The 14,357-nt window shown below is 36.2% G+C and overlaps 1 protein-coding gene across 2 annotated transcripts in view; it reads left to right on the top strand.

Annotated features, from left to right (window-relative positions):
• LOC128663668 (four and a half LIM domains protein 1) overlaps window positions 1–14,357 on the top strand; it is a 148,529-nt gene that overhangs the window by 4,801 nt on the left and 129,371 nt on the right. Inside the window, exon 1 of one of the 2 annotated variants that reach the window (XM_053718109.1) lies at window positions 13,128–13,151. The exons of the other annotated variant lie outside the window; for it this stretch is intronic. The gene's annotated coding sequence lies outside the window, so the exon portion shown is untranslated. Of the gene's footprint in view, window positions 1–13,127; window positions 13,152–14,357 lie in introns of those variants that run through there. 2 annotated transcript variants of the gene reach the window in all.

Here is a 14,357-nt window from a genome sequence, read left to right as displayed (position 1 = left end):
CAGCTAGTGCAAGGTGTGAACCCACCAGTAAACTCTGGGATTGCAAACATATGCACTCAATTGTTGCCTGCTTCAGCATTAAAGGGACACAGAACCCATTTTTTTTCTTTCATGATTCAGATAGAGAATGCAATTTTAAGCAACTTTCTAATTTACTCCTATTTATCAAATTTTCTTCATTCTCTTGTTATGTTTATTTGAAAAGCAAGAATGTAAGTTTTACATGCCAGCCCATGTCTGGTGAACATTCTGGGTTGTCCTTGCTGATTGGACAGCACCAATACAAAAGTGCTGAACATGGTCCTGAACCAAAAATATGCTGTCTCCTTAGCTTAGATGCATTCTTTTTCAAATCAAGTTAGCAAGAGAACAAAGAAAAATTGATAATAGGAGTAAATTAGAAAGTTGCTTACAATTGCATGCTCTATCTGAATCATGAAAGAAAACATTTGGGTTTAGTGTCCCTTTAAAAAAAATGCCAAAGCAGGCTTATTTTAAGGCCCAGTGTTTTGAAATAAAGGGGCACTAATAGGCTGGGGCTGCTTTGACTATCAACTGAACTTCTGTCTCTCCTGATAACACCTTTTATACTTATGATTATTTAATAACTAAAGTGTAAAGTGCATTTTATTTTAAGAAAAAGCAGATTTGAATTGATCTAACATTGATAATATTACATTTTCAACTAGTGTATAGAAATGCTTATAGAAAATATGCTGTGCCTTTAAAGGGACAGACTACCTTTATTACGCATTCCCCAGTTTTGCATAATTAACACTGTTGTATTACTACACTTCTTACCTCTGTGATTATCTTGTATCTAAGTCTCTGCAGACTGTCTCAATGCTATTTACAAATTTGAATTTTAGCCAATTAGTGCTGACTCATAAATAACTCCACGTGAGTGTTCAAAATGTTATTTATACGGCACACATGTACTAGCACTGTCTGGCTGTGAAAAGCTAATAAAATGCACTGAGATAAGAAGCGGCCTGCAGAGGCTTAGAAACAGGCTTAGAAAAGATTATAATTTATATTAAAACAATGAAAGGGACTCTCGACCCAGGAATAAGAAAGGTTCCCAATGCCTGCTCTCTATATACCGTTATTCTCCTAAAACGGTTAGAAATGTGAAAAACAAGAAAGGAAAAAAGATATGAGCGGCACTAGAAGCTGGGAAAAAACTACTATAAAATAAATAATACTATGAGTAAAAAGTGTTTCACAATGCAAAACATGTTCATAAAAATGTTCATAGAAATTAAATACATGGGGTATTTAGAATATAAATATATTCATTTATTAATAATGTAAATTTATTGAAAATATATTGCTTAAAGATTTGAAATATACATATAAAAACCTCTCAGTGCATATAAAATAGTTATATTAATATAACAATGTTGGTTATGCAAAGCTAAGGAATGGGAAATAAAGGCGTTATCTATCCTTTTTAAACACTAAAAAGAATCAAGTAGCCAGGCCCATTTATATGACACTGTACACATATTTCTATTCTCATACTGGCATATACATGCTTTATTAATATCTTACCTCATTGCAACTACAGAGATATGAGATACGATGCAAATAATGTTTAAAAAAAGGGATTAGTCAGTTTAATTTTCTAATCCTTTTGATATTTATCTTTATTACTGTAGCAAACATATTCTGAATAGTCTATGGTAGTTTCTTTGAACTGGAAAAGTGTTGTGTGGTTTCACACATTCTCTGTATCTTGACTGCACCCTCAAGTAATTGGTATCCAACTGCCTCAATTACCTTTATAATTTTATAGAACCACTGTAAGTATTCAAAATTTAAGTGACTTATTGTAAAAGTGCAGTATAAACAGGTGTGGTGAGAATAAAGGGATATGAAACCCAACAATTATCTTTTGGGATTCAGACAGAGCATACCATTTAAAAAAAAAATCTAATTCTCTTCTATTATCGAATTTTCTTCATTCCCATGATATTCTGTGTTGAAGAGATACCTAGGTAGGCATCCATGGCCGGAAATAGTGTTGTCATCTAGTGCTTTTGCAAATGGATAGCATTCTTGCAAAACTGCTGCTATATAGGGCTCAATTTATTAAGCTACGGCAGACAGGCGCGTACATATGCGCCACTGTCCTCCGCAGCTCGCCTCTGGCAGGCTGAATTCCGCTGGCGGAATTCAGCATTGCACAAGAATGCTATTTTGCTCTCTTGTGCAACGCTTGCTGTCAATCTCCCCGGTCAGACAAGACCAGGGAGATTGAAATTCACCACCTAGAAATGGGCTGGCTCCAAAGCATATATCCCTGCTTATCAACAAAAGATGCAAAGAGAACAAAGAAAAATTGATAATAAAAGTAACTTAGAAAGTTTTTAAAATCACATGCTCTTTCTGAATCATGAAATCATTTTTTGATGTTTTATATCCCTTTAAGCTCAGAGCACACAAAATAATGTCTAACTGCTTATTCTGAAATGGTATTTTGTTAGCCATATCATTTTATTGGCATGCATCATATAATACTCATTCTGTGTCAAACCATTGTTCTCCCTTTTGCCCAAGCAAGGATCATTTTGTCCTTTGAAATGAATCATTGATTTCACAGATTTTGCAGAGGGTTACACATATCACAATCAGATTATATCATTACAGGTAGGAAACCCAACAGTTTATAACTGGAAAAGGTTTGAATTTTGGAATAGTTTGAATTATGGAATATTTGTGTATTTGCATTTGTATAATGTGCCCAGGTATAAACAACAATATCATGTCATTTAGCAGGCAATATTTACATGTCATAATACAGTTTATACATACAGCCTAAAGGTAGTTTTATATCAGTTTTATTACTTTTGTATACATAGTATCTAGAGATGTGTATTTGTTTTTGGACAAATGCACATTGTCTCGAAAATCAAATTTTCATTCTATTTAAATGAAACCAAAATCCGAATAAATGCACCAACAAAGATAAAGAAAAAGAATAAATACTGACGAAAATCATCAGTATTCATTTGTTTACTTTTTTTTTAATAGCTTAATACTTACATTAACGTGCTCTCCGCGCTCTCCAGAACACATTAAAGGGACAGTATACACTCATTTTCATATAACTGCATGTAATAGACACTACTATAAAGAATAAGATGCACAGATACTGATATAAAAATCCAGTATAAAACTGTTTAAAAACTTACTTAGAAGCTCTCAGTTTAGCTCTGTTGAAAAGGTAGCTGGAAGGCCCACTGCAAGTGGTAAATAAGACCCCCCTCCCCCTTCTTTTTCATATGAAAAGACCCTTTACACAAACAGGAGCAAGCTGGAGAAGGTAGCTGACGGTATTCACATAAAACTTTGGGGCTTGGTTAGGAGTCTGAAAATCAGAGCAATGTTATTTAAAAATAAGCAAAACTATACATTTATTTTTAAAAAACTTCATGGGCTATATAAATAGATAATCTACAAAACATTTATGCAAAGAAAAAATGAGTGTATAATGTCCCTTTAAGGTAAGTATTGTAGCTACAGGTGAACTTTTCGCCTGTAGCTTTGAAACATTTACATTTGTCTAACGAAAACAAATGTAAATGTTTAACGACTATTTGATTTACATTTCATTTTAAGCTAAACAAAAGCCAAATAGTGCAGTCTACCAATATTTTGTGGGAAAAATTCTCGAAATATCCGATAAAAACATTTTTTCCATGCACATGTCTAATAGTACCGTCATAAAGATAGTACTGTAATTAGAAAGAAACAGTTGTTTTAAATAAATATACAGGAGCAATAGCATTTTAGAACACACAAAAATAAATTCCAAACAAACAGATTCAGGCATAAAAGTTTGTGACTTAAAGTGATGGTAAATCCTAGTGTTTGTGAAACGCTAGGATTTACCATCGTATCAAATAAAGGTGACTTTCATTCGGGAAGTATAAAATACTTCATTCTGAAAGCCCCTTTATTTGTTAGCAACCTTTGCTGCGCTGAGCTGCTAAAGCTAAAGGCAGCCCCCGGCAGAGAGGTGATGTTTCCACCTCTTAGCCAATAGCCGTGCGGGAAATCCAGCTTGGAGCCAAGCTGGATTTCCCACATGGCTATTGGCTAAGAGGTGGAAACATCACCTCTCAGCCAAATAGCGTTCTGCCGTGGGCTGCCTTTAGCAGCTCAGCGCAGCGAACGCAGCTAACAAATAAAGGGGCTTTCAGAATGAAGTATTTTATACTTCACAAATGAAAGTCACCTTTATTTGTTACGATGGTAAATCCTAGCGTTTCACAAACTTTTACCGCTGTTATGCAGTTGTATTCCATCCAAACGGCGCTGGGATTTAGCGCCGTTAGGATGAAATACAATGTCATAGCTGTTGGATGTCCTGAAGCCAACTGTGCTTCCTGGATTTGATCGCGCTCTGGAGGGTGTTCCTAGCGTCATAGGGACGCCCCCCAGACCCAATCCCATTATTGAAATATCGCAATTGCGTGAACGATCGCGGGATTTCAATTTGTTTACATCGGAACGTTGTTCCAATGTAGACATTATGACCCTGTCATGAAAGGGTTAATGGGACAGGAAATCCTAATTTTTTTCTTTTGTGATTTGGATAGAACATTCCATTTTAATCAACTTACCAATTTAATTCTATTATTCAATTTTTTTCATTCTCTTGTTATCCTGGCAGCTAGCTGAACACATCTAGTTAGCCAATCACAGGAGACAAATGTGTGCAGGCACCAATCAGCGGCTAACTCCCACTAGTGTGGGATATGTTCATGTTCTTTTTCAACAAGGGATACTAAGAGAACAAAGCACATTTGAAAATAGAAGTGAATTTAAAAGTGTCTTAAAATGACTGGCTCTATCTGAATCATGCATGTTTAATTTTAATTTTCCTATTCCTTTAAGTCTAGGCTAAATTAGTCCTAATCTATAGCTTGGGAACTTCTTTTCTGTATTTGTCTATTTTAGGGTGAATACACCCTGGGATCTATCCCATACAGAGCATATGAGAAATCATAGCCAGACAGAACAATAGGAACATGGTTATGGATATGTTTGATAATGTTGCAGCTAGCATTCTGTGGTGACACTTCCCATTGCACAATAAAACCAGAAGCAATGCGTTATCACAACCTTTTCTTTGGTTCCATTGTAGTCTATTGGCTAAATATGTTTACATCTCTAGGAGTGCCTCTTATCTAGAATTTTTTTGATTAAGTTTACTTCTTTCAATCTAGTACACTGTGAGTGAAGTTTAAAGGGTGTGAGGTTGGATCACTATTTCAGTTATAACTCCCTTGATAAGGCCAATTATACCAAGAGACTGTGGTCAAACACACGTCAGCTGTAATGGAGGGCCATTAATATGCACAGCACTGATGCTTATATATATAACACCATTGCAAATATATGTGTTAAGAAATAACAGGTGTGTTATGTGTATCTGGCTCTCGACAAGTCATGCAAATTGAGGATTACAAATATATGTAGCAATTTCCTTTCATACAATTAAGGGACTGCAATAGAACCACAAGTTTACTACGATTGATACAAGTGCAACAAGCACATATGGTTTCCTGTGAAATACACAAGTGACAGTTCTATCAGTTACAGCGCTCAGAGAAGCAGAGTTGAGCGAGACTGTTTGTATTCGTTGACTTTCCTGGATAATCTTTTTGCTACATTATCTGTACAGAAGGAATTTTCCCGATTTGCACAAAGGCTGAGAGTTTCGTTTTTTTGATACTGGACTTTTTTTCTTTTTTCTTTTTTTCTTTGTATTTTTTTATTGATGCAGGTGGTGCTGGTCTTCACCCCCTGGGGACGCCCTGGGGGTGTTATGGTTACAAATTTATAATGTGCTGCAACATTTGTTTTATTTAATCTATTTTCTGTATTAGTCCATGTTTTTTTGTATGGAACGGATGTGTATGGTGGATGGGGTATGTGTGAATTTGAGTGGATTTACATTTAGACTTTCCTGATTTACCTGTCATACGTATAACATATGGTGAAGCAATATATACAAATAAAAAAAAAAATTGTTGTAAGATTTCCAAGACTCGTAGGCTGGGATTTATTGATTTTTTATTATTATTGAGTCAGGGACCAGACTCTATCCCGTGCATGAGCATATTGCAAATTGATCTAGAAGGTGGTGCGGTCACTTTTTTGGTAATTTTATATTATTGTTGGTCTGTGACATGCACACCATTATCGGTTTATTAGAATGGAGGGTACAAAGATGTTTGCCTATTCAGATTTGGATGCCTCACGAATAGCCACATTATGTGTAGGTAATCGAGATTTCTTGAACACAGAACCTGATATTAAGGAACCATTAAGTCTAGAACAAACGATTAATCAAAAAATTGTCTATGATCTCCACTCTGTCACTTTGGCAGAGTATTTTAGACAAAAACGTATTCCCAGGGGCCTCAGAAGCCACCTACATCCTAAATTATTCAGAGAAAATGCAGAGTATTGTGATAAATTTGAGGGCATTTTAAATAAATGTTCATATGATATTATAATCTTAACGATCGAATATATACAGAAAGAATTACCTAGAATGCAACAAGAGATTGACAAAGTAGAACTATCTATTAAGGACTTAAAATCTGAGACAGAATTTTTGAACTTTAAATCCAAATTGGATAGTGACTTAACCACATTCAGAAAGAGTTTGGAGAGTAAAAAATATAAAAAATTCCAGAGAGACCTAACAGATTATCAAAATAATAAAGTGTATAGATGGCGTAATCCTGACTTTGTACCGTTCAGAAGGATTAGAAGAGGGTTACAATCGAACAGCTTTCCAGGGGAGTCTTCATCAGATAGTGACTTTAGTGACTCCTCTGTCCCTTTCCATTAAGAAGACGTAGCACCAGAAACAGAAGAGGAGGCAGAGGAGAGGGGGGGAGGAAACACAGGAGACACAACATACCAGATATCAACAAGACAGAACAGGAGGTAACAAACAATAGTTTCGTGGTGAATATCTCAGATACTGAAATTGGAGATGATGTGTTGAGAGTATTACAGAAGGGATTATCGTTTGTCCCCACTACCCTTCCTGATTTCTTTTCTATTGAATGTGACTTACAAAGATTCTTTAGAAATTTGAGACTAAAAAGTTTTTTTTGTAAATAAAGAGGAACCTACTAGAGGAGAGATGACTGGTCCCTTTCAGTTTCATACTCAGAACATTAAACCAAAAAGCAGTTTCAATCCCCACATACCAGTGCCTCAGTTGAAGCATATATTACACTAGTTAAGAAAGACTTTGAGAAACTAAGGAAGAGCTTCAAAACTAGGGTCAAATTCAATATGTCCAAAAAGGAAAAACAATTACTAGGAGAGATCCAGAATCACAATGACTTGATTCTGAAACCTGCCGACAAGGGCGGTACACTTGTCATTATGAATAAAACCAAATATAAAGAAGAGGTTCTACGTCAACTCCAGGATGTTGAGAATTATGTAAACGTAGCAGGTGATCCTACCACAAGACTTAAAAATAAGATACAAAAGACTGTTGATGATGCTCTAGCATCTGATATAATCACCAAAAGACAAGCCAAATTTTTGGTTAAAGAGAATCCTATTTTACCAGTTTTCTATGTATTACCAAAAATACATAAGAGATTACATGATCCTCCAGGACGCCCGATCGTAGTAGGTACGGAATCTATTTTTCAACCGATTGCCATATTTCTGGATCAATTTATTAGACCCTTATTGGGATACTTAGAGTCTTACTTACAAGACACAACAGATTTTTTATGTAAGATTGCACCTCAAGTTGTTCCTCCCAATAGTTTGTTGGTTACAATGGACATTGCGAGCCTATACACCTCTATCCCCCATAACTTAGGTATTGAAAGCATCTTCTATTTCCTAGACAAAGATAATCTATATTCTCCTAGTGAAAGAAGATTAATTAAAGATCTCTTTGAGATTATCTTGTATGAGAATTTCTTCTTGTTTGAGGACACTTTTTATGTCCAGAAGAAGGGAACAGCGATGGGCTCAAATGTAGCACCTACTTATGCAAATCTATTTGTCGGGAAATTTGAAGAAGATGTCATTTTCAGAGATCAGGGATACAGAGACTTTGTGCAAGGCTGGTATCGTTATATAGACAATATTTTTTTTATCTGGACAGGTGGTGATGAGGAATTGATACAATTTGTATCTCGGCTTAATTCTTCTCATGAATCATTGAAATTTACCATGGAATCAATTAAGATGCAAGGAAGCTTTTTAGATACTATGGTATCAATTGTATATCACAAATTGAGAAGTGATTTATTCACAAAAGAAACAGACAGGAACAATACATTATTGTATGATAGTTTCCACCCACCCTCTTTGATCAGGAATCTTCCACTGGGCCAACTCTTAAGAACTAAAAGGATTGTTAATGATCCACAAATTTGTCTGATAAGATTAGATGAGATGGCCAAAAGATTTGCAGAAAGAGGATATCCAATGGAAATTCTGCTACAAAATATGAACAAGGTGGCAAACATTGAGAGCAAGAGTCTCCTAACTAAAAAGCGTGTGGACCCTAAGAAATTTTCTGTACCATTTGTTAGCCATTTTGGCTTTCACAGTAGAAATCTAAAGAAAATTATTCTACAACACTGGCACTTATTAAAAGAGGACACTCAAGTGGGGAGTATATTCAATGATACTCCACTTTTCTCATATAGGAGAAATAGAAACTTAAGAGATGAATTGAATCGTGCTGATTGGGGTCCCACAAGGAAACCTATTGAAATGACAAAGAAAGGTTCTTTTGCTTGTATGAATTGTGCTTTGTGTCATTCAATGCAACAAGGAGATTCTGTGACCCATCCTCTTTCAGGGAAGAGGATCCCTATTAAAAGGAGGTTCTCCTGTAATTCTAAATTTGTAATATATGTGATAAAATGTCCGTGTGGTCTGGCATATGTAGGTGAGACCACCCAAACGGTCAGGGATAGGATACGTCAACACAAGGCAGCAATAGGCAAAGATGATGAAGATGCCCCAGTGGCACATCATTTCACGAGATTCTCTCACAATAAAAGTCAGTTGAGGTTTCAAATAGTAGATGGGATATCCCCATTACGCCGAGGAGGAGATAGACAAAAAGTATTATTCAGGAAAGAGGCACAGTGGATCAGGAGATTAGACACTATGGTACCCAAAGGTCTCAATAGAGATATTTCCTGGGGCAATTTCATTTAAATCATCCCAATTTAAGTATGTGATGGATACAGCCAAAGGAGCAAAGAAAGTATCTGTTCGGTACATATGTTGATAATGTGTAAGGGTCTCTCTTGAATGAAAATCGTACAAGATATAGTTATCCAATTGAAACATTATCCAATTGGATGTTTCATAAGGGGTTCTTTTCCAAAAAAAAATTCACCAATTTTTAATTGATTTAAACCAAAATGATTTTGTATATTTGGATATCTTGATATTACTCCTACATGTGAACATGACCATGGAATGCTGTTAAATTCATGTAGAAATATTGAGGTACTGTCTCTTTAAATAACGTTGCTATTTTGGTTATTCTACCCTGGGAGATTTGCGAAGGGCATTGCTTTATATACTCTTTAATTCCTATATCTGTTCTCATAAACAAATGCTATTTTTGGACAAGTTTACTCTAAATAAATATAGATCTATATTCGCAGCAACAGGCTGTGATTTGTACTCTATAGAACAGAGGTATACCCCAGCGCCACCTATACCTTATATGCCTGAGGCGGTGATACCTAGCTATCACCTAGTGAAGAACAAATGTATGGAGTGTGCCCAGGCGCCAGCAATACGGAGGCTAAGGTAAAAGTGTGAAATGGTAATTTATTACATAAAAAAGTACAAGGTAAAATCACAAGGCTCAAATTTAAAATACTAAAAATACAAATTCACAAATGCATGGATCCACGCTGTATTAACATAAAGACATAATAAATGATAATTTAAGATATCTGACGATACATGCTTGCACAGTAGGTAATGTATCTATACACACAAAAAAATATAATTTCAATATGGTGTCACAAATAGAAATGAATAAAAAATGAATAAAAAATAAATGAATCAAACGTGAATCAAATTAGTGTCCTAAAATTATCCTAAAATTATCCAGAAAAATCCAAAAGGCAAAAAAAACAAAAAACTCAAAAACTCCAAATGTCCAATCAAAGTAAAATGTTAGAAACAATGTTAGAAAAAATTGAGCAAAGCTGCAACAGTGTTAAAAAAAATGCAAATATCCAAAAAGAAAGAGTGATAGAGGTGTCAGTCCTGTGAAGTAATTAGTGCGAGAGTTTAGTCCAAACAGTGTGGTTCTAGTACTTGTCTCTTGGTGCTCAGATGCCCATGAGGGGCTGGCCTCAATATAAAAAAAGATGACGTGAAGAAAAAATAAGTGAAAAAAAAATCACAAAAGGAAAAAAATCCCAAAAAGGAATAAACAACAAACAGAATTGCTGCAAAAACCTGTTGGAAAAGAATAAAGATACAATGTGTAAAAATGTCACAAATGTAATCTCCTACTGAAATAAGGCTTACCAGGTCTACGCGTTTCGGCCCTCTCTGGGCCTTTATCAAGACTTGATAAAGGCCCAGAGAGGGCCGAAACGCGTAGACTAAACTCTCGCACTAATTACTTCACAGGACTGACACCTCTATCACTCTTTCTTTTTGGATATTTGCATTTTTTGGAACACTGTTGCAGCTTTGCTCAATTTTTTCTAACATTGTTTCTAACATTTCACTTTGATTGGACATTTGGAGTTTTTGAGTTTTTTTTTTTTTTTTTGCCTTATGGATTTTTCTGGATAATTTTAGGATAATTTTAGGACACTAATTTGATTCACGTTTGATTCATTTATTTTTTATTCATTTTTTATTCATTTCTATTTGTGACACCATATTGAAATTACAGGGAGTGCAGAATTATTAGGCAAATGAGTATTTTGACCACATCATCCTCTTTATGCATGTTGTCTTACTCCAAGCTGTATAGGCTCGAAAGCCTACTACCAATTAAGCATATTAGGTGATGTGCATCTCTGTAATGAGAAGGGGTGTGGTCTAATGACATCAACACCCTATATCAGGTGTGCATAATTATTAGGCAACTTCCTTTCCTTTGGCAAAATGGGTCAAAAGAAGGACTTGACAGGCTCAGAAAAGTAAAAAATAGTGAGATATCTTGCAGAGGGATGCAGCACTCTTAAAATTGCAAAGCTTCTGAAGCGTGATCATCGAACAATCAAGCGTTTCATTCAAAATAGTCAACAGGGTCGCAAGAAGCGTGTGGAAAAACCAAGGCGCAAAAATAACTGCCCATGAACTGAGAAAAGTCAAGTATGCAGCTGCCAAGATGCCACTTGCCACCAGTTTGGCCATATTTCAGAGCTGCAACATCACTGGAGTGCCCAAAAGCACAAGGTGTGCAATACTCAGAGACATGGCCAAGGTAAGAAAGGCTGAAAGACGACCACCACTGAACAAGACACACAAGCTGAAACGTCAAAACTGGGCCAAGAAATATCTCAAGACTGATTTTTCTAAGGTTTTATGGACTGATGAAATGAGAGTGAGTCTTGATGGGCCAGATGGATGGGCCCGTGGCTGGATTGGTAAAGGGCAGAGAGCTCCAGTACGACTCAAACGCCAGCAAGGTGGAGGTGGAGTACTGGTTTGGGCTGGTATCATCAAAGATGAGCTTGTGGGGCCTTTTCGGGTTGAGGATGGAGTCAAGCTCAACTCCCAGTCCTACTGCCAGTTTCTGGAAGACACCTTCTTCAAGCAGTAGTACAGGAAGAAGTCTGCATCCTTCAAGAAAAACATGATTTTCATGCAGGACAATGCTCCATCACACGCGTCCAAGTACTCCACAGCGTGGCTGGCAAGAAAGGGTATAAAAGAAGAAAATCTAATGACATGGCCTCCTTGTTCACCTGATCTGAACCCCATTGAGAACCTGTGGTCCATCATCAAATGTGAGATTTACAAGGAGGGAAAACAGTACACCTCTCTGAACAGTGTCTGGGAGGCTGTGGTTGCTGCTGCACGCAATGTTGATGGTGAACAGATCAAAACACTGACAGAATCCATGGATGGCAGGCTTTTGAGTGTTCTTGCAAAGAAAGGTGGCTATATTGGTCACTGATTTGTTTTTGTTTTGTTTTTGAATGTCAGAAATGTATATTTGTGAATATTGAGATGTTATATTGGTTTCACTGGTAAAAATAAATAATTGAAATGGGTATATATTTGTTTTTTTTTAAGTTGCCTAATAATTATGCACAGTAATAGTCACCTGCACACACAGATATCCCCCTAAAATAGCTATAACTAAAAACAAACTAAAAACTACTTCCAAAACTATTCAGCTTTGATATTAATGAGTTTTTTGGGTTCATTGAGAACATGGTTGATGTTCAATAATAAAATTAATCCTCAAAAATACAACTTGCCTAATAATTCTGCACTCCCTGTATATTTTTTTGTGTGTATAGATACATTACCTACTGTTCAAGCATGTATCGTCGGATATCTTAAATTATCATTTATTATGTCTTTATGTTAATACAGCGTGGATCCATGCATTTGTGAATTTGTATTTTTAGTATTTTAAATTTGAGCCTTGTGATTTTACCTTGTACTTTTTTATGTAATAAATTACCATTTCACACTTTTACCTTAGCCTCTGTATTGCTGGCGCCTGGGCACACTCCATACATGTGATTTGTACTCTGTCAATGTAGAGATGTCTGTGTCCGTATGAGATACCCGGGGTTACTATTCAACCATACATTATTAGTAGATACAGCGTTTAATTTGAGGCTGTATTATGGAAGTTTAATATGGTGGTTCGTATAATACAGATAGGACAAAACATTTCTTAAGACACTTGTGAGTTAGATCAGAGAAAGAGATAAATAATAGGGAATTGCGACATGTACTTTGTCAACGTGGAGATGTCGGGATCTTGTTGGGATAGCCTTGGTTACTGTTATATTTTCATTATATATTTCCACTAGATGCAGCGTTTCATGTGATGCGGTATGATTGGAGTGATATCTGGTGATCCGGATAAATATAGAGGAGATACAACATATCGTAGGAAAACTGTGAGTCAGACTATAGCATGACATAAACCATAAGTTATTTTTTGGTTTTGTGAAATATTCGTGGGTTAAATACAAATCCGTGATCCCATACTAAAAATGAATGGATGTTACGTATGAATGGAGTGTGATGTAATTGAGGGTGTGGATCTGAACATCCAATTGAAACATGGCAATGATGGCTCAAATAGCACCTTCACACAATCACCTGTATATTCCTTGAGAAAGGGCAGAGTTCCAAAACGCGCGTCGGAATCACTAAGACGCCATCACCTTCTAATGTTCGTGTTGTTTGAGCCACATTTCTGGATTGCGGTGAGCAGAATTGGTGAATAAGGTGAGATTGGAGCAATTTGGAAGTGATCCATTTCCACACCAAAGGGGACGTCGGTGATTAGTCTCACAGTAGTACCCGGCAAACAAGCAGACGAAGAATAAGGTAACACAGTTACTTGTCATTTATTATCGGCATGTGTTGCATATGAGAATCATGAAAGATCTGAGTTACGTAATGCAGTAAGAGTGTGAAATCTATGTCTGATCGAGGTGCAGACCTTGAAATTGGATTACATAATGCTGATAATCTAATACACTGTGAGTGAAGTTTAAAGGGTGTGAGGTTGAATCACTATTTCAGTTATATCTCCCTTGATAAGGCCAATTATACCAAGAGACTGTGGCCAAACACACGTCAGCTGTAATGGAGGGCCATTAATATGCACAGCACTGATGCTTATATATATAACACCATTGAAAATATATGTGTTAAGAAATAACAGGTGTGTTATGTGTATCTGGCTCTCGACGAGTCCTGCAAATTGAGGATTACAAATATATGTAGCAATTTCCTTTTGTACAATTAAGGGACTGCAATAGAACCACAAGTTTACTACGATTGATACAACAAGTGCCACAAGCACATATGGTTTCCTGTGAAATACACAAGTGACAGTTCTATCAGTTACAGCGCTCAGAGAAGCAGAGTTGAGCGAGACTGTTTGTATTCGTTGACTTTCCTGGATAATCTTTTTGCTACATTATCTGTAAAGAAGGAATTTTCCCGATTTGCACAAAGGCTGAGAGTTTCGTTTTTTTGATACTGGACTTTTTTTCTTTTTTCTTTTTTTCTTTGTATTTTTTTATTGATGCAGGTGGTGCTGGTCTTCACCCCCTGGGGACGCCCTGGGGGTGTTATGGTTACAAATTTAT

Source organism: Bombina bombina, chromosome 6 (assembly GCF_027579735.1).
Source record: "Bombina bombina isolate aBomBom1 chromosome 6, aBomBom1.pri, whole genome shotgun sequence".
Lineage (NCBI taxonomy): Eukaryota > Metazoa > Chordata > Amphibia > Anura > Bombinatoridae > Bombina > Bombina bombina.
Note: the sequence above shows the minus strand (reverse complement) of the source record. Positions and strands in the feature narration are given on the sequence as shown.